Raw genomic sequence first — 19,950 nt, 5'->3', positions numbered from 1 at the left:
TATTGTACCTGTCCTTTGGGAGTATTTCCTACAACAAATGCTAGATTGTTCTCACTCCCTGGCTTCCTGGCTTGCTATCAGTTTGAGTTGCTGAAACTAACAGTGTATGTTCAGCTTAGCGCTGACAAAAAACAAAACCAAACCAGAAACAAAACCCCACAGGAGCTACTAGTTGTCCTAGAAGTTTTCAGTCTTCACGAAACAGACAAAACAATTTTGATAGGAATGCTGCCTTGGAAGGTAATGGAATCTCAAAACAGTCTGAGTTGCTGGCTGCCTTCTCTTGCTGTTACTTTCCCTTTGCTGCTGCTTCTCCTCTAAGAAGCTTCTAGCCACATTCCTTCCTGGAAGGTGGGGGGGGGGGCCAACACCGTTGCCTGCCGTTATGCACCGGGTTCTACATTTGATGTTCAGAATCAACCTGGTGCACGAGAGAGATCAAGAACAGTCAGCTTAGTATCTTGCTCAAATAAGTTAGCAAGAAAGTGGCCCGGAAACACATAGCTATCATGTTAACCCCTGCAACAGGGCCTCCCGTCGTACAAACTCTGTTGTTCTGTTGTAAGCTTTCCACGTCACTCTCCTTCAGGTTCTGAGTTCCTCCAAGGCGAGGACTGTGTCTTCGTGCACACATCAGACACTCCACAGGGGTCAGTTTATTTCTATCTCTTGTCTTCCACTACCCATCCCTAAACACAGGCTTGAGTATGCTGTCTGATGACGTGCCTTTCATTCTCCATAATTCAAGGATGTATTAGTGTTACACCACTTGCTTTAATTGAGGACATAATAGCACACATCCTATGAATAGTACAGAGCAATAAGTACTTGAAGTGCTCAGTTGGATGGTAGAGGAAAGGATATTAATGAGGCAGTAATAGACGTGGTAGAAATAGACTTCATCAAAGATGTGGGATCTTGAGTCGTGGAGGATGAGTGGGAATTTGACCGCAGCGATTATTAAGTTCCTATCTCACGGCAGACCTAGTTCTGCGTACAGGGAGTGAGGAATCAGGGTAAATAACGGATAGACTAGAGAAGAGCCTTGGGACTGAACTTGGTACTTTCCAAGAGAAGTAAGAAACCAAAGCTCAGAGCTGTAACATAAAGGATACTGCATCCTATTGAGAGGTTAAGGCAAGGGGAAGAGCTGGACTCTTCTTCCCCCCAAGAATGTTTTGTAGGAGAGGTGAATGAGGGATGGGTGCCAATTGCCAACCATCAGTTAGTATCTTTTAGATTCACCCTCAGCAATGCGCCAGTCTCCTCAGGAAGAAAAATCAGTTTTTAAAAGTGTGAGAAGGACACAGCTTTTCCTGGAGATCTTCCAGCTTTGAGTTAATTAATCTCACTTCTGAAGCTGTGAAATGTTAAGGTATCACACAGGTCCAGAGGGGCGCGGAAAGAAAACACTTAGACTCGAAAGGATGACACGCATTCAGATGTGTTCCTAATGAGCAGGCAGAGCTCAGTCTGTGCTCTAAGGAAGAACCGCAAACTTTAGGTCGTAAGGAAAGTTAGGACTGGTGGCAACTCTTTTAATTATTTTCAGGAGAACTCAGTGTTAAAAGTTAGAAGGTTGGTGAGAACATCCAGTTCTAGTCCAGATTCCTCATGGTGAAGAAAGGGGAACCCAGAGAGGTCCCGCCCCTCATCCTGGATCTCAGAGTCAGTAGAGCTCAAATTGAAATCTTGGGTCCAAGAACATCATTTCAGATACTTCGAGGTTTAAAGTGCGTGAAATGTCAGCATATCAGAAAATACCGCGGGGAGGATACACAAAGCATGGGTGCTTGTTAAGCGGGGAAAATGAGTGGCCAGGGAACAGGGGTGGGAGGGAGATTTAATACTCACTGAATATCTTTTTGTACCTTTTGAATTTTGTGCTGTGTATATGTTACCTAATCAAAAAATAAATAATTTATTTTTAAGAGTTCAATGGAGTCCTAACTATTGCTTTGTTTCCTGCATTGTGTCATGTTTGTGTAACACATACTTTTTGACTCAGGCTCTTGATTCTGCAGAAGCAAGGTTAAGCACTTTGGAAGAGGTGATGGCAGCTGGTTCCTACTTTGTGGCTAGAACAAGAAGAGTCTCCTGAACCTCAAGCCAAGGCTATTCCAGAGTCCCCATTTCCTGCCAATTTTGATTGTGGCATAATCTGGCAGATGAAACCCAGAGAGACACACATCAATTAGCAGTTAGTGATTTCATTCACTTCAGAGCAGGATATGGTCATTAACAAACCGTGATGGAAAGGTGTCCGTTACCTAAAACTGTCCTTTCTGAGACGGGAAAATGCAAAGGTGGGAATCCAACATAACTCACTAGTGAGCTCCTTCAGTGGCAGAGCCATGTGCTAGAAGAATCAGGCTGCTCCTTGACCCCTGCAGACTGTTGGCCAGAAGTATGAAAATGACCGTCAGAAGGGCAGTGGAATCGTGGAAGAGCTAGCCATCTGCTGGAGTTTTTCCAAGCATAGTATTACAAGAAAGGATAGTCTGTAATGTATTCCATGGGGATTTAATGCAGGAATCAAATATGAACGAGTAAGTGGAAACTGGCTCCAACTTCCCAAGCCAGTTTTTCTTTTGGTGTTTCAATTTTAAACTCCCATCGATATGGAAAATTAGAATGTGGTATGTTAGACTTAAAAAAGAAAATGGTAATCCTGGTACTTCCTGTGCAGTAGGGAAAATACTCCTTCATTGGGTACTGAGACCCCAAGGCATTTTGAAGGATGCAGAGGTGAGATTTACTTTACTTTCCCCTTAGGTATCTACACATACCCACCTATTAGTACTGTTTACACAAGTATTATTTTAGTGACTGTTAAACTGCTAAAGTCTAGAATTATCCTTACTTGCTATTTAGCTTACAGTACATCTTCTAAATGATGTCTTTGAAACAATCTAATAATGCTACCATTCATTAAATGCTCACTATATGCGACACACTGTGGTAAGTGCTTCATATGAATTTTTCCACTCAATTCTCACATCAACCCCATGAGGTACTTACAGAGGAGCCTGACAGAAGTTAAATAATTTGTGCTGGTTAACACGTGGTAGAGCAAAGATTCAAATCCAGGCTGTTATTCAACCAGTATTTAATGACTGCCTGTGTGGCAGGCATGAAAAGGAGAGGAGAAACAGCAGGGCTAATCCCTGCCCTCTTGAAGCTTATGATCTTTAGAAGTCTTTCTGATTCCAAAGTCCATGGTTTTGACATTAACATTATAATACTTCCCTAGGTCTGTGCAAGGGAGAGCCGCGATTTCTAAGGCAATTACTCCTAAGAGAAAACTGACATCCTGAGGGAATCTTGCCAAGCATTTCTGTTCTCTAATCCTCCTTTCTCCATGCTTACTAAAATCGTATTTCTGTTCTGTGCTCAGAAGATAAATTCTGTGCCCTTAAGTATAAAGAGCAGTCTGGTAGCACAGGCTGTGGCAACAGACCTGGGTTCTGGGCCCAGCTGGTTCATTTACTAGCAGCCTGACCTTGAGCAAGTTATCCCTCTGAGCCTTAATTTGCCCGTCTGCAAAAATCGGTATATTACCATTGCGTGTACCTGTAGGGTTAACTAAATGAGATGATGAGCCTACCACATAGTACACGTTCAGTAGCAAAGGGTCGCTGTTGTTATTAAGAGGATTATATAGCACAAGGAAACTTCGGGCACATGAATAACGAAGTCTGTCTGCCTAGGCGCTTCTAGTAGCATTCTGTTTGTATAGTTGTGTACAGGTATTCTTTCTCTTAAAGGTGCACGCAATCTGATTGATCCCAATGTCTCGGGCTTACGTACGCAATAAATAATAGTTGAATGAACGAATGACTGAAGGCAAGGTCAGTCTCAGCGAATTAAGAGGTTCAGATGTGGAGGACTTACATAAAACAAAGTTGATAAAATTCCTCTCAAGTTAATGCCCTCTGTTCCCGTAGCCCCTTTCAAGTTTCACTGAACTTAGAATGTAAATACAAATGGGCATAAATATAAATGGCTATACGGACACTTCGGGCCTCACCGTGCAGTTGTGAGAGCAGATAAAACGCTGGATGAGAAAGCTTTCGTAAACGAACCTCCTCTACAAACGTGAGTCTGGCTCTGTATCAAAGACGGCCCACGCCCACGCTGCAGTGGCAGGCGCCGAGCCCCCGCTCCGCCCTCTCTTCCTGGTTTTTCCCGGCAATCCGCCCCTCCGGCGTCATGTGACAGGGGTGCCCAAGCCGGGACGAGCTCCTGATTGGCCGGGTTGCAGGACGCCTCCCGATTGGCCGGAGGCCGGCGGGCCCCCGCCTCCCTCCTCCTCCTCGCCGCGGCCCACGTGAGGGGGGCGAGTCACGCGATTTCCGGGAACCCGTCAGGAAGGACATAAACAAAACAAACCGAGGCAGCATGGAGAGGGGCCGCGGCCCCTGCAGCGGAACCGGACCCAGCCCCTGAGCCGCCCCCACACCCACAGGTGAGCTCCGCTGCTCTCCGCCCGGAGCCCGCAGGGGTCTGGGCTGGGGGAGTAGCCGGGTGGGGGGCGGAGGAGGGCCGCTGGCCTACGAGGCAGCAGCGCCGGGGCTCTGAGCCGGGCCGGCGCGGGGCGGCCGGGACCAGGGCCGAGTCTGGGGGCGCGCGGGCCTCAGGCTGCCGCCTGCCGGTCACGGGGTCTTCGGTTCCCCTCCCCCACCCCCGGCCCGGGACGGTTATATAAAAGCGCGGGGCGGCGGTACAGGGGACCCACGGGTGGGCGGCAGGCTAGGCCAGGGGTGGGCAACGCCAGGCGTCTGCCCTGCCAGGCCGCCCGGCCCTTCAGTGCTGCCTCCGAGCCCGGGGCCGTGGCTGCCGGCAACCGGCCTGTCAGAGAAGCGAGCGGGTGGGAGGGGCCGGGGAAGGGAGGGGAGGCGAGGCTGGCGGGGGAGGAGAGAGAGGGGCGTGTGAGGAAGGGCCGGGGCCACGAAGGTTGGAACGGGGCAAGCAGGAGACGAGGAAGCGCTGGCTGGGGGTGGGGGTGGGGGTTCCAGGCAGGGGTGTCTCTGGGGTAGCCGCTCCCCCTTCCCGTCTCCGCCCCAGAGACGGGCGAGAGGGGCCTCCCTCCGGGATTTGTTTATATGTCTTCTCAAAGCAGCTTGAAGCGGCTCGTAGGCGGAGCCCTCAGCGCGGAGTGGCAGGCCATGCCGTCCAATGGGACAGGCGTATGGAGGCTGCTGCGCCAATGGACGTGGGGGAGGCGGTGCCGCGGGCTCCCCAATTGGTTAGGCTGTGCCGGGGGTGGGCCGGGTGGGGCGGCCATGTTAGATGGGAGGGGACCAGTGGTGGTGGGTCACTGAGAGGGGAGGAGACAGGGCAAAGGGCGAGGGAGCCGGGCCGGGGGCGTTTCGGGTGTCCGAAGGCGAGTCCGATCGGACCAGGAAGTAGCTCAGGGGAGCCAGACCCCGACCCACCGCTCTCCCCTCTCGAGCAGAGGAGGCAGGGAAGTACCGAGGGCAGTCTAGCCGCCCCTGGGGGTGGTTCCTGGGACTAGATGGAGCTCAATCTCTGGATTCTCCCTCTTTCTCGGCCCTACCCTTCCTGACAAACACGGCCGCCAAACCCTGTAATTGCTCTCCTCTAACCCAAGAAAGCAAACCTTTTTGCTGTTTCTGAGCGGGCTTGAGCCTTAAGACTACCTTAAGAAGGTACTTGGATAACTAGCGGTCTGAATTTCGGCACAAGGCCTCACATAGAGGCAGGCAGTGAGGAGGAAGTTCTGCTTTTCTGGATTTTGCACAGAAAACCAGGACTAGAAAAAGCCGAGAAAGTTAAGAGCTGGGTGGGGTTTCCATTTTTTCATCAGAGTACCTGCTAAAGCTCGCCCTCGCACTTTGGAGTCCTAGTCCTAGTAGTAATTTGCCCCTCCTGCTTACATAGATTTGTAGCTCATGTGAATCAACTTCATAAGAAAACTGAGCCTTGAGAAAATTAGTTTTGAAGGTTCTTTAGGACTTTGTGAATATCCTGCAGGTGAGGAATAGGATCAAAATCTGACTGACTTCTTTTTAAAAAGCAGGAAATAAGACTTTTATGTAAATCTGGTAATCTGTGGTAAACTGGTTGTCACTTGATTGTACTTCTAAATATTTTTTTCCCATTTTTTTTTTATCCAAAATCGCTGGGAAAACACCAAAGATGAAGGGGGAAATGGTATCAGTAATTAGAAAATCAGTTATTTTGCTTTGTTTTCTGATTATTTTGGCATCCTGTCAGCCTTATTAAATGCTTGATTTAGCTTTATATTAACATCACCTTACAACCTGTGACTGCACTGGTATTGTCAAGGGTACCAGGCTGTTGATGCACTTTGGTTAAGCACTTGGGTATCACGTAGAGGCCATTCAGGAGTTGGCTGCATTTATTTAGGAGTTTGCATTATCTCCTATTTTGTTAACCGGAGAAGAAGAATAATCGGTAAATAAATGATTTGTCGATTTCTGTATTGTTTTGACATACTTGACTCGGTTCTGTTAAGAATGATATGTAAATATCACATATGTAAATATAATTACCCTGTTTTTTTATAGGCTTCCGTTTTTAAATATAACTTTTACAGCAAATAAAGGTATTAGTTTATTAATTTATTGATTTTTCTTAAGAATGGCAAATAGGCGCCTGGCTAGCTCAGTTGGTAGAGTGTACAACTCTTAATCTCCGGTCCTGAGTTAAAGCACCACATTTGGCCTAGGGCTTACTTCAAAAAATAAAATAAGAATGGCAGATAGATCCGATAGGACTTACTTGGGTGTAATTCTTATATGTGACTTATATACCAGCTTTGGAATTCTTAGAGTAGTTAGTATAGAAGAGGCTAAATACATCCAGAAGGAGAGATTTTGGGTGTTCCACTTACCATCCCATTCTCTATCATGACAAGTGAAAACAGACTCTTAGACTATGTCCTGCTTGGTTTACTAGTTCATTCTGTATGGGTTCTTGGATGCCAGTTTAAGGACTGAAAAATGAACTTGTATGGTTCCCTGCTGGTGGTTAGCAATACAAGTGACCGTGAAAGTACGAGTTTGTATGTTTATTAACGTAGCACAGTTTTTAAAAAAGTTAAGCTAAATCCACCATTTGCTTTTAAAGTATAGTTTGTAGTCAGGATTGACACTTACGTGACTTGGAATTAATCAGCAGAGGTTTGTTTCCCTGTGGGTTTTGACTTGGATGTTTGGGAGGAAAATCTTTCATTGTATTCAGTAGTTCATCTTCCAGGCTAGATAAACTCAGGCTAGACATAATTTGTCAGGTTATTAGTCTGATGATTTTAAGATAGGGGTTGACAAGACTTCTGTTCATGGTCAAACAGTAAATATTTAGGCTTTGTGGGCCATATAGTCTCCGTCTCAGCTCTGCAAATGGTAGCATGAAAACAATCATAGATAATATGTTTGGGGCTGTATTCTAATAAAATTTATTTACAAGAACTGGCTGTGGTTGAAGGTTGTAGTTTGTTTAGCAACCCCTGTTCTAAGACATCAGTCACTGGGTTTTAATTACTTAGATGTAAAGATACTGCAGAATATATAAATATGCACTTCAGGTAGTAATTTGAGCCCTTGCAGAATGTACATTATCTCTTGCCCTGAAGAATTTTTAGAATAAGAGCACATAGCAGCATTGTATTCTATATTATTTCACTTGCAAATAGATGTTTTCCTGAAAAAAAACCACTTTTATTTTTTTTACTTTTTTAAAGTAGGCTCCACGTCCAGTGTGGAGCCCAACACGGGGCTCAAACACATGACCCTGACATCAGGATCTGAGTGGAGATCAGGAGTCAGATGCTTAACCCACTGAGCCACCCAGGTGCCCCTGAAAAAAATGTTTTAAAGCAAATGTTGGAATATTAAATCCTGTTTATCTTAGAGATGCATTCTGAGTGAAAAGTTCTTGCTTTTTAAGGTATGATACTTAAGAACCTTAATATAGTCAAGGGTATGGTCCTATTGAGGGTCTAAAAGTTCATTTAGTGTATCATTCCTAGCAAAACTGTTTACAGCTGTTTGAAGAGATGTTAGTCAAATGAGTAAATACTTAACCCTCTGAGTTCTTATGTATATCATGCAGTTAATTTGGAAGCCATACCAATGGTGCCGTCATTGTCTGAGATGTTTGTAGAATTACCTAAATACGGTAGGATACTTTTTCAGACAAGATCCCAAGAGATACATGTTGCTGCCCGTCCCCTTCCTTGGAAAATGTGAAGTGGTACTAAGTGCCCACTGAAGCGGAGATGCTAAAACTCTAAAAATATTACATGGGCAAATACTTAGTTTTTTCATGGGTAGCTTTTTGCTTTGTTTCTATGCAGTATTTCTCCAGTTCTGTTGACTTAAACTGGGTTTTAAGTGCCAACATGACAGTTGAGAAAGGAGAATATATTGACCCTTAAAACAGAAAAGCATCATGTGGCCTGTAATCTTGTTTCTAGTTCTAGTTAGCCTGCTATTCGGCTGGGTGACGGTGGGTAATTCAGTTTATTTGTAATGGGAGAGATTAATGATGTTTTCTGTCTCATAGTGGGATATTGGGAAATTGTCAGTTATTGTATTCTCAGCTCTCGTACTTTGAATATGCTAATACTTCTGCCTGCTTAGAACCACCTCTCAAATCTCTATTCAGTTTTCTTTTTCATAGTTTAATGACCTCTCAGTTTACCCTCATTAGCACGTGTACCGCAGTATAGTATTTACCCATTTCTGTCCTCTACCTGATGAGCGGCTTGAGGTCAGAGCCCGCCTCTTTATTTTTACATCCCCAGCGCCTCACCCTGTGCCTGACACCTTTTAGTGCTTCTGAACTTCCTAAATACATGAGTGCATTGCTAAAAACCGCTTATCTGGAAGGTAATAAGTCAGTCTACTCTTAGTAGAGATGCTGGGCTTAGTTGGAAGGGAGGAATTAATCACCATCTGCTGAAACAAAAAGCTTTCGTTTAAAAATTGACCCTTTTCTTTTGAGAAAGTTTATGGAAAAGCTATTTTGATGATGTCTAAAAATCCCTTGAATTCTTTTGTTAATTTTTTTCAGATACATTCCATTAGTTATACTTGTTAAATATTTCTTCTAAGCATGCCCATACACACACACACACACACACACACACACACACGCAACCTGCGCTTTTTCCTTTCGATTTGTCATTAGCTCTTGGCACATTTGGATCTCTGGGTGTTTGGCAAATGTGAGTGGAACCTCTTATTTCTTAGAGGTTTGGACAATTATTCGTCTGTATAGCAGTGTTTCTCGTCTTGGGGAAGTACTGTAAAATCATTCTTGTTAATAAGTCTGATTCACCCCAGTGGGGAGGACTAGACGTGGGGAGAGTTTGTTGCAGGGGACTGCAGTGGTACTTGGTGACTGCAGTACCATCTCATTGTGTTGCTAGCCAAGCCTTGTATGCTTTTTCACCAGTTCATGACCTTTCTTCCAAAATCTATATTGGAACTCTCCTCCCCAGACAACTTTTTAAATCACTCATTTCCCCGCTAATTCCTAGCAACTCTGTTCATCCTGCTATTCTGTCCTTTTAACACCAAACCTACTTTTACATCTTTTGTTACAAAGTCATGTTTTACTTATTTGTCTTTGGGTATTGTTGACATTGATAGTTTCCCATGAAAGCATTATGAGCTTGCTGATTTTGTGTCCTGCAGTTTTCTTCAGATTCTTCTTGTACACTTATTTTCTTTAGTATATAATGTTCTGCTCTTGAGAGGTTAGGTGCTTTTATTTTTATTTTAGAGAGGGATTTCCTTCTTTGACAGCTGCATACTATTCCTGATGCAGTTTGCCTTCTCTATCATATTTTTTCCATTCAACAGAAATTTAAAGCATTACAAAAATAAAACTTTAAGGAAAGGTCCTTGATGGTATGGGGAGAAACTAGGGGTAAGGTGCCTGTACTCTTGTTCAAAGGATTCACTGTAGAATTCCTTTAAGCAGCAAGGCTTCTAGCTTCCTACTTGTGTTGTATAAGATGTATAAAATTTTTTACTTGTGAAAGGACTTGATAGTTTTGTGAAATGTTTGTTAGTTCGTGTTTTCATCCTTATTATTGAATCCTCTACTGGAGTTGCCCATAGATTACTAGAGGAAACAAGACCTTGCAGTTTAACAGTAGGATAATTTTTAGAACAACGTGTTCTGAAAATACGGAAGAGGGACTAGTAACTCTGCCTGAGAAAGTTGGAGGAAAGTTGGAGAAGCTTTACAGAAAAGGTCCATTTGAACTGTGTTTTGAAGACGAGTGAAGGAAGCATTCCAGTCCAGTCAAGGAGGTATAAAAGATATATGCAGGGCGCCTGGCTGGCTCAGTCAGTGGAGCATGACTCTTGATCTTGGAGTCATGAGTTTGAGCCCCACATTGGGCATAGAGCCTACTTAAAAAATAAAATAAAAGATGTATGTGATGTGTATATGTGGGGCTTGGATATGAGAAGGCTTCACCTAGGACATGGCCATGGAGAGGGGATAGAGGGAGGAGGAGGAGGAGACTACTAGGTGAGATTTGGGAGGAAAGGGCTCTTTTGTTTTCCTCTGTCCTCTACTCCTAGGCCTGCTCTACACTGTCAGGTCTCTGGTCCCTTTACTCTCTGGCTTTGACTTTTATTAGATGGTCTCTTTTCCCATAGTTTTTGGTTTTTCTTTTAGTCCTTCATCAAAGTCTGACACACCTCTCTTCTCTCTTGTAATCTGTCAGTACCAAGATACTTTTTATTCTGACCTAATGGGTCCCTTTGCCTTTATCTCACCTCCTTGTTTCCACCCCTTTCTTTATTCCCTTTGGGTTTCTTTCCCCTTTTTTTGACTCTTTATTTTTTTTTTAAGATTTTATTTATTTGTCAGAGAGAGCACGCACAAACAGGGGGAGTGGGAAGCAGAGGGAGAAGCAGGCTCCCCACTGAGCAAGGAGCCCAATGCGGGACTCGATCCCAGGACCCTGGGGTCACAACCTGAGCCCAAGGCAGAGACCTAACCGACTGAGCCACCCAGGCGTCCCTTGACCCTTACTTTTCCTCTTCATTTTGCTTTATTTAAAAACAAAACAAAAACATTCTTTCACACTGTCTGCTGCTTTGCATTTGAACAGCAACCTATGTCTGAGTTGATTCCTTTTTGGAAAATTGTGTGAGATCAACTTGGCTTTGATAGCTTTCCAAGTACTAATTGTCCATCTCTATGAATTTCCTTTTCTGAAGCATTTTCCTTTGTATTCAGAGATGCCATTTCTCACAGACTCCAGTGCAGAATATAACCACTTATATGCTGTATTTTCTACTTAATTCACCTTAAAATTGTCCTGTGACAAGATTCAATTCAAATCTCGCCTTTTCCTGAAACTTTCCCAGACTTACCCAGGTAGAGATAGTACTTTTCTCTGTAGTTTTATAGTGTTTTCTAACACCTCGGTTTTGCTGAGGTGTAATTTATGTAAAATAAAATTTACCTAATTTTTAGTTTTGACAAATCTATGCAGTCATCTAACTACCTCTACAGTCATGATATGGAACATTTCCATCACCACAAAAAATTCCCTCATGACCCTGCTTCACCCCTGGCCCCAATCACTGATTCACTTCCCATCATTGTAGTTTTGTCTTTCCTGGAATTTCATTTAAATGCAGTCATAGAATGCGTTGTCTTTTGAGTCTCATTGCTTTTAATGTTAATATTTTTGAGATTTCATGTCATTTTGAGTATCGCTTGAGTACTTGTTATTTTTATGGATATACCACAGTCTATCCATCCATTTTGGGTTTGCTTCCAGATTTTAGGCCATTGTGAATAAAGCTACTAAAAACAGTCATGTACAGGTCTTTTAAATACCTCTCTTATCGTTAACTGTTTTTTATTTGGAGGTCCAGTTGCGGAATGCTTAAGAGTCAAAGTCCTGAAGTTAACTGTATTCACAAATAGGGTTTTTACTAGTGCTGTGGTTTTGACAGCACGTCATCTGTCAGCTTTGGCACCTCATCTGTGAAATGGAACTAGTGGAGATTGGAGCAAGCTGGGGAGCACAGGCTAGTTTAAAGGGATAATTCATTTCAATTCGAGTGATTCAAGTGATCTTGCTGGGAATATATACCCAATGATTTTTTTTCCCCCAGGAGAGTGGCATTTGTTAACAGGACTCAGAAATTTTATATGAAATTTCCAATTTAAATGCTGGCTGTTAAAATTTAATATTTTAAGAAAACCAGTGAGTGAGCCGAACAAAACCCATATGTAGGCATTGATTTGTGGCTTCAGTCCAGTTTGAGGCCTTTACTTTAAATCTTCAGTTAACTTTGTATTTCCTTTTAAAATGTATGTAGTCCTGGTAGAGTGAACTTGTTGGGACTTTGCTACCTAATAGCTTAGCATTGTAACTTGCTGGTTGTCCAACTTCCCAAGTTAAAAAAACTAATGAATTACTGTAAATGAATTTTATTCTTTCCTCTGCTAGGAGGGATATAAGAATTCTAAGTATCTGATGGGAGGGTGGGATCAGGTTCTTGTTACTTTTTGTGCTTCTCTGGTAACTGCTGATTCTATTCATAGTTACGTTTTCCCAGCAATTGGGGTAGTCCATCTTCTTTGTTTGGTTTATTCTGAATCCCGTTGAGACAAATATATAAGTTTTGTGTTTGTATTTATTAGAAACTGTGTAAGGTGTTACAGATATAAAGATAAATTTTGTGTAAATCCATTCCCTTGGGTTACCCATAATCTCTGGTGAAGCCAGTATAACTAACTGTAAAAAAGAGATTAGCTGTATGTAATTGTTTGAACAATTAGAGCAATAATCTCTCTGAAGAAGCCCTTTCCCCTTGTAATTTACTTGCCAAGTCTTTTTTTTTTTTTTAAGATTTAAAAAAAAATTTTAGGGGCGCCTGGGTGGCACAGCGGTTAAGCGTCTGCCTCTGGCTCAGGGCGTGATCCCGGCGTTATGGGATCGAGCCCCACGTCAGGCTCCTCCGCTATGAGCCTGCTTCTTCCTCTCCCGCTCCCCCTGCTTGTGTTCCCTCTCTCGCTGGCTGTCTCTATCTCTGTTGAATAAATAAATAAAATCTTAAAAATATATATATATAAAGATGCTTTAAAAAAAATAAAAAATAAAAAGAATTAAAAAAATTTTAAGTAATTTCTACACCCAATGTGGGGCTCGAACTCACACCTTGAGTTCAAGAGTCGCCTGTTCCATAGACTGAGCCAGCCAGGAGCCCCTACTTGCCAGTTCTTTATTGTGTACAGAGATGACTAGTTTGAAGCTTTATGAATTTGTGAATCCAAAGATTCTTTTGCTGATTAAACCAGCATAATTGATATTGACCCTCATGAACCAGGGCAGGGATGTTAAATGACCTGTGTTGCCTGCAGATCCCTTATCTACCCTAGTTCTAAGCAGTTGGGTTTTTGTGATAATTAAGTGTGGAATTTAGACAATCTAGGAGTCTGAGTTCAGGTTTATATTTTCAGTAGCTGCAACACTCCAGGAACATCTTATAATAAGAAAGGAATTTTAGAATAAAAAAAATAGCCACAATTTATTGAGTATCTGTTTTGTGTCAGGGCACGTATTATTGTGAATCACAAAATCCCTGCAAAGTAAGACGGGGATTTCTTGTATTTACAAATAAAAGAATCTGGAATAAAATTCCGAATACTCATAAAGCAGAACCTTTTATCTTGACTCTAGAGTTTGCTTCTCACAGAGCAAGCCTTTAGGAGTATCAGAGCCAAAGAGGCAGCCAGTCTTTCTCAGTGTTGACATAAATGATTGCAAAACTGTACTCACAACCTCTTTGTAGCCGTATGCCCGTAACCCTGTACCAGCTGTTCTATGGCCCTATGCCAGTGGTACAGCCCAGTTCACACGATAGGAAGGAACATGAAGACAATTTCAAAATTGTTGTATATATTCTTGCTACTTTTGTAAAGTGTCAAATCTCAGAAAGGAGGGAGGAGACAATAAAGTTTGAGGAAGAGTCTAGATCTCTGATAACTGGAGTGCTGAAGTTGTTAGGGTACATCCAGAGTGTCTTGGGATCTTGCAGTATGGCTCAAATGTGTTCGCCTACAACATTGCCTGTTTCTATGCTGCTGCCTTTAATTCTGCTGTTCCCTTTTTACATTTTGTAGATTTCTGCTGAATAGCTCAGAAAACTAAATGATTTTTTAAATTTCAGTATTTAATCTGCATAAAAGATTTTGTTTCAGTTAAAATGGGCATGGGGAGAGAAAGAACAGTATAACCTGGATCAGTCTGGTGCCTGGATTCAGTTGGTTTAAATAAATTTTAATCCTACTCCTTCTTCTACCCTCTCCTCACTAGACAAGAATTCTCTCAGATCTTCAGAATCAACTGAAATTCAAATAATACTTTTCCTGGAAGTGTAAAAGAAAATTCAGGAGTATCATTTTAAATATTTTTATTATATGATACTATAGTGGTTCAAGACTCAAATTAACAAGCTAACTACTAGATAATTTCAGAGCATGTAAAAGATGCTCGATAAATACACAGTTGACCTTTGAACAACATGGGGGTTAAGGGCACCAGCCCCCCCCCCCCCCCCCCCCCGGATGCCGCTGAAACTCATACATAACTTTTGACTCTCCCAAAACTTAACTGCTAATAGCCTGCTATTGACCAGAAGCCTTACGGAGAACATAAATAGTTGATTAACACGTATTTTGTATGTTACATATATTATATACTGTATTCTGAGAATAAAGTAAGCTGGAGAAAATGTTAAGAAAATCATAAGGAAAAGAACATACATGTACAATGCTAATACTGTACTTACTGAAAAAAATCCACATACAAGTGGACCCACACTGTTCAAACCTGTTATCCAAGGGTCAGCTGTACACTAAATGACTGACTTCTTTGCAGTGTCCTCTTTGTATATGAGGAAAGTTGGACCTCTGACTCCTTATTCAGAAGGACCTGTGGTCTTAGGGGATTTCCCCTTCATTGTCAGTAGGCTTTTGTGTGGATGGCTATGCTGGGCAAGGCATTGCTTTTGGCACTATAGCGAGATAGAGATGAGATATAATGGTTGTTCTCAAAAGACTTTACAGTCTGATAGTGGAGACAATGGATTAAGGAGGAGGAAAAGAAAAACCATTGTGGGCAAAGGCATGAAAGGCCAGAGCCTCACTGTTGGAAATTCTGAGTGGAGTGAAGTGTGATTTTAAGTACCTCAAGGATTTGGTGAAATTGTAAGATCAAGCTAATACTAGTGTTATAGAACAGTAGTGGAAGATGAGATTGGAAAGATAGTTTCATTGTGTCTGAGTATTTTGAACATTATCCAAGAAAGCTTTGGGAGTTGCTGAAAACTTATGAGCACAGTGCTAATACCAAGTGGTGGTTTAGGGAGAAAATACAATGGAACACAAGAACTTGAGAGAGAGGAGCTGGTTACAGGAAGATCTGTAGGGCAAGTACTGGAATGGTAAATACATAATAATGAGGCCCAAGTGTTGAGAAGGTGGGAGGGGCAAAGACGAACAGATACATGTGTGCTGGGTACAAGGTAAGTTGTCAGTATATCTTTGTTAAAGAGAACTGGCATGATTTAACAAAGAATTGGGGAGGAGAAAGGAAAGTGTCAGTGTTGAGATCAGTGTTCCGTGCCTGGATGTCTGAGAATGATGGTACTACTGACAGAATGGAAATATTTGAAGAGGGAGGTGGAATGTTGTGTCAGGTCATGGGATGTGAACAAACATGGAAATACCTAGTTCTCAGATGGTAAGGCTCATGCATTATGCGTTTAGACTGAAGATGTAGATTTGGGAGTCCTCTGGAGAAGAGGCACTGCAATTAGAGATGGTCTCTATAATGGTGGGTTTTCACAGAGGCATTTCCTGAATGACCTCAGATAAATCTCTTATCCCTGTTGAACTTTTTTTTATTAATGTAAAAATGGTCGGACAGAGGGTAGGGGATGGCAGTGATACTAATATGTACCCTAACTACTTCACCAAGTTGTTTTATGACAGGACATAGCAATGTGCTTGTGGTCTATAAACAGTGATACAAATATAAACCATGAATATTTTGTTGCCAGTGGTAACCAAGTGTGGCTAGGGTTAGAAATGCGTTCTTTGGTTCTGTCTAAAACTGTCCCATGCTCTTATCTTGCGCTCTGAACAACTTAATTGACAGGTATCAATGCTGCAGAAAGCCCCTAGTATCTTGTAATTGATAGTGTTCAGAAATAAAAAGTAGCTCTTCCTGTTCAGCTCACATTGATCCAGACACCTACTTTAGTGGTCTTTCTTTTTGGTTCCCAAAGGGTTTTAACCAAGCTCCCATGTGTTTTTCTGTAGGCGAAAGATTAAAGTTCGCGAGAAGTCTTTGGAAAGGAATGGAATAAAATTCTCAGAGGTCTTGTGTCTTCCTCCAAGATTGCATTCTAAGGAGAGATATTTTTGAGATTTGGTATCTTTTCTTAGCTCCTCAGGATTTTTAGTAAAATGTAATTATTTTGTTTAAATGTTTATGGCAAACCCAACTCAACTCCCATATTTTTAAAACTCTCTGAGTGTGAGGATAAAAGGGGGACCATTGGATTGACCCAGGGATAAAGAGTCCACAAAGTGGTATGGTAAAAGGATCATATCTGCTTATAGGGTCATGATGAGTACTGCTTGGCTAGGAAAATGATCTTTTCTCACCCAGTCTGAGGGAAAAGATGTGTCTTCTCTCTCTTTAGCCTCTTCTTTTCTTCAAGGCCAGCAGTAGCAGGGTTTGGAAAATAAATAATGGGGGTCTTCCACTACTAATTCCAGACATAAACTATAATCATCTAGTTTGAAGTGTACTTACCTGTTTTCTATATTTTGTAGTCCAGAGAACTGCTGTTGAAGGATAGAGAATAGGGATTCACCTGAAGTTGTGTTCAGAGGATTTATATTGCATATTAAAGGGAGAATGTGGTGCTTACCATTCACCCAGTGTGTTTCTCGCATGAGCAACATATGCTTCCTCAGTGGTTTGGGGATTTTCGGATCTCTGATTTCTGCTGTGCCATGAAACAGGTAGTGGCTTGATTCAGTAAACATCTGAAGAACTATTTTGTTCAACAAAACTGTTTTGTTCACTATTTTGCTGTGCAATTTTCAGAAGGAAAGGAATTGTTGAGTTGGACATGTGAAATATGGCAGGATGGATGGAATGTGGCTCATGGGTCCTGGTCTGCTAAGAAGCTTGGGCAAACTGATAAACTGTCTTTCTTGCCAAACAGGAATCTCGTGGGGTATATATATGATGTATAAACTTAAATTACCAAGTGGTCCTTCCTCCCTTCCCTTCCCTTTCTTCCCTTTCTTTCATCTTTACTTGGGGATCAAGCCTCAGGAGAAATGACTTATTTAAGTTAGAGGGTCAGGACTGTTACCACATCTTAGAACTTGTGGATCTGGTACAGTTTAAAGACAGCAGAGAGAGAACCCAGGAACTCTGCACACATGAAAGAAATGATGAGCACGAACCAGCAAAGATTAGGAAAGATCAAAATAAACTATAGTATATGAATTATATAAAGGTATAAATGTGTTGGCATTTCTTACCTCAAAAAAATTTTTAGATACTTTTTGTTGTAAATTTTTCCATTTAAACCATTTTTAAGTGTACAGTTCAATGGCATTAAGTATATTGACAATCTTGTTTATCTGTTTCTAGAACATTTTCCTCATCTTAGAAACTCTGCCCATTAAACAGTTACTCTCCCAGTGTCTGATAACCTCTGTTCTACTTTCTGTTCCATGAGTTTGCCTATTCTGGTACCTCATATAAGTAGGATCATGTAATATTTGTCCTTTTGTGTCTGGTTTATTTCACTCAGCGTAATGTTTTTAAGATTCATCCATGATCAGAATTTCATTCCTTTTTATGGCTGAATAATGTTCCATTGTATGAATTATTATATTTTGTTTATCCATTCATTTGTTGATGGCCGCTAGGGTTGTTGTCACCTTTTGACTACTGTGAATAACTTAGCTGTGAATATGGGTGTGCATGTATCTGATTACCTGCTTTCAGTTCTTTTGGGTATATAATCCAGATGGGGAATTGCTGAATGATATGGTAGTTCCATGTTTAACTTTGTGTGGAACTGCTAAAGATTCCCAGCCGCACCACTTTACATTCTTACCAGCATTGCACAAGGGTTCCAGTTTTTTCATGTCCTCCTCAATATCCTCGACTTGTTATTTTCCATTTTTTGGATAATAACCATCCTAATGGGTGTGTCAAAAATTTTTTAGCATCTACTCTGATGAGTGTTGGATGACTCAAAAGTGCTACTTACTGTTGTGAGGAGCCAGTTCCCTTGAGTTAACTAAAAGGCAACAGTGCCCTAAGCCAGTGCCATATAAAAGGGGAGCTGTAGCAATTTTGGCCATCATATATATAGTATCTGCTTTTTCATGACATTTGCATTTATAAATTGGTTTATATTTTTCAACCTTTGAAAAATATGTGGATTCTCAAAAATGAGCTGAAACTCTCAGCAGATTCAGAAGCAGCACACTTTAGGGGCTCTTAGATGTGTGTAAGCTGCCTGGGGCACTCTAGTCAGCTCTTAGGTTTGGCTTTCAGAGTTTAGTGGTTTAAGCAGTCCCAGAGATGAGCTTTTGTAAAAGTCCTTTGGCTTTACCTATCATCTTCACCTTTTGCCTTTCCTAGTGTACACAGTAAGCCTCAACATATTTTCAAGTGGAGAACCAAAACCAAAACCAAAACAAAACAAAAAACCCAGGGAAGGACCTGGTAAAAAAAGCTATGAAAAGATATTGAGCTGTGGCCATCTTCAAGTGATACCATTACTGCTCATAGATCAGTCATTGGCTCCATATCATTTGTAGGGGAGGAAAACTTTTCCTCTCTTCCCTTCTAGGTTCTTTGGCTGGTCTGATATAATTAAATTGACACCAGACAGATTGACAGGAGAAAAATTTTAATTTCATATTTATGGGAACTCATCAAAATATGAGATTCAAAGAAGTGACCAAAGCAGGCAGCTTTTATACCTTTTAGACCAAGAAACAATAAATCAGTTAAGAGTTGACAAGACAAAGATGTTTGGGTTTGGGATAGCAAATTAATGAAGAAATAGCAAGGTTTATTTATATAGCCTTCTTGGCCCTGAATTGCCTATCTCTGGCAGTAAGGATGCTTTCTATCTCCCAGGTGCAGGGAGGGTGCCTCTCACATGGGGAAATTTATTTCTTGCTTTCAGGGGGACAGAGGAAGGTCACAGTGTCTTTCTTGCACTACCTCTTTCTTGAGTAACTTCGATTAAAAATAATATGCAATGGTGGCATATTTTGGGGCAGCTTGCCCTGAACCCCATCATATTGCTTCAGAGAGCTAGTTTTCTGTTAACAGAGTATTTTTCCAGTGCCTAGGAGCTGTTGTTGAATAGTTTTGAATGAGCCCAGGTACAGAAAATCTGTAGCAAATATTTCTGGTGGACAGTAGTCTTCTCTCCCTTGAGAAACCCACAAAACTGTATTGAGAACTGGTGGTCCAGAGCTGTGAAAAAAAGGAATTCATAGGGTGCCTGGGTGGCTCAGTTGGTTCAGCATCTGCCTTTGGCTCTGGTCATGATCCTGGGGTCCTGGGATAGGGCCACGTGTTGGTCTCTGCTTAGCGGGGAGTCCGCTTCTCCCTCTCCTTCTGTGCACTCTCTCAAGTAAATAAAAATCTTTGGGGAAAAAAAGGAATTCATAACTAGGGAAATTGATTTAGCCTTTCCTTTAGGGTATTGTGGGGTTTTTTTGTTGTTGTTTCTAATAACACTAGTCTTGAGGTCTGCTTGAGGGCAGAGTAGAGGATTTTAGGATCAAGTAAGTTTGGGAAATCGTATCTGCTCTAGTCACCTATTGGTGATTTATGATGCACATTAGCACCTAGCA

General features: G+C 41.9%; 1 protein-coding gene across 4 annotated transcripts in view; it reads left to right on the top strand.

Moving 5' to 3' along the window:
* The first annotated feature begins 3,786 nt into the window (after positions 1-3,786).
* Positions 3,787-19,950, top strand: part of CREBRF (CREB3 regulatory factor) — a 55,180-nt gene continuing 39,016 nt past the window's right edge. For 2 of the 4 annotated variants that reach the window (XM_040630284.1, XM_040630283.1), the window contains exon 1: positions 3,787-4,468. The gene's annotated coding sequence lies outside the window, so the exon portion shown is untranslated. Of the gene's footprint in view, positions 4,469-5,334; positions 5,998-19,950 lie in introns of those variants that run through there. The other 2 variants (XM_040630281.1, XM_040630282.1) reach the window with 2 other exon arrangements.

Source organism: Ursus maritimus, unplaced genomic scaffold (genome assembly GCF_017311325.1).
Source record: "Ursus maritimus isolate PB19 unplaced genomic scaffold, ASM1731132v1 scaffold_15, whole genome shotgun sequence".
Taxonomy (NCBI): Eukaryota; Metazoa; Chordata; class Mammalia; order Carnivora; family Ursidae; genus Ursus; species Ursus maritimus.
This window is presented reverse-complemented; position numbering and strand designations above follow the sequence as displayed.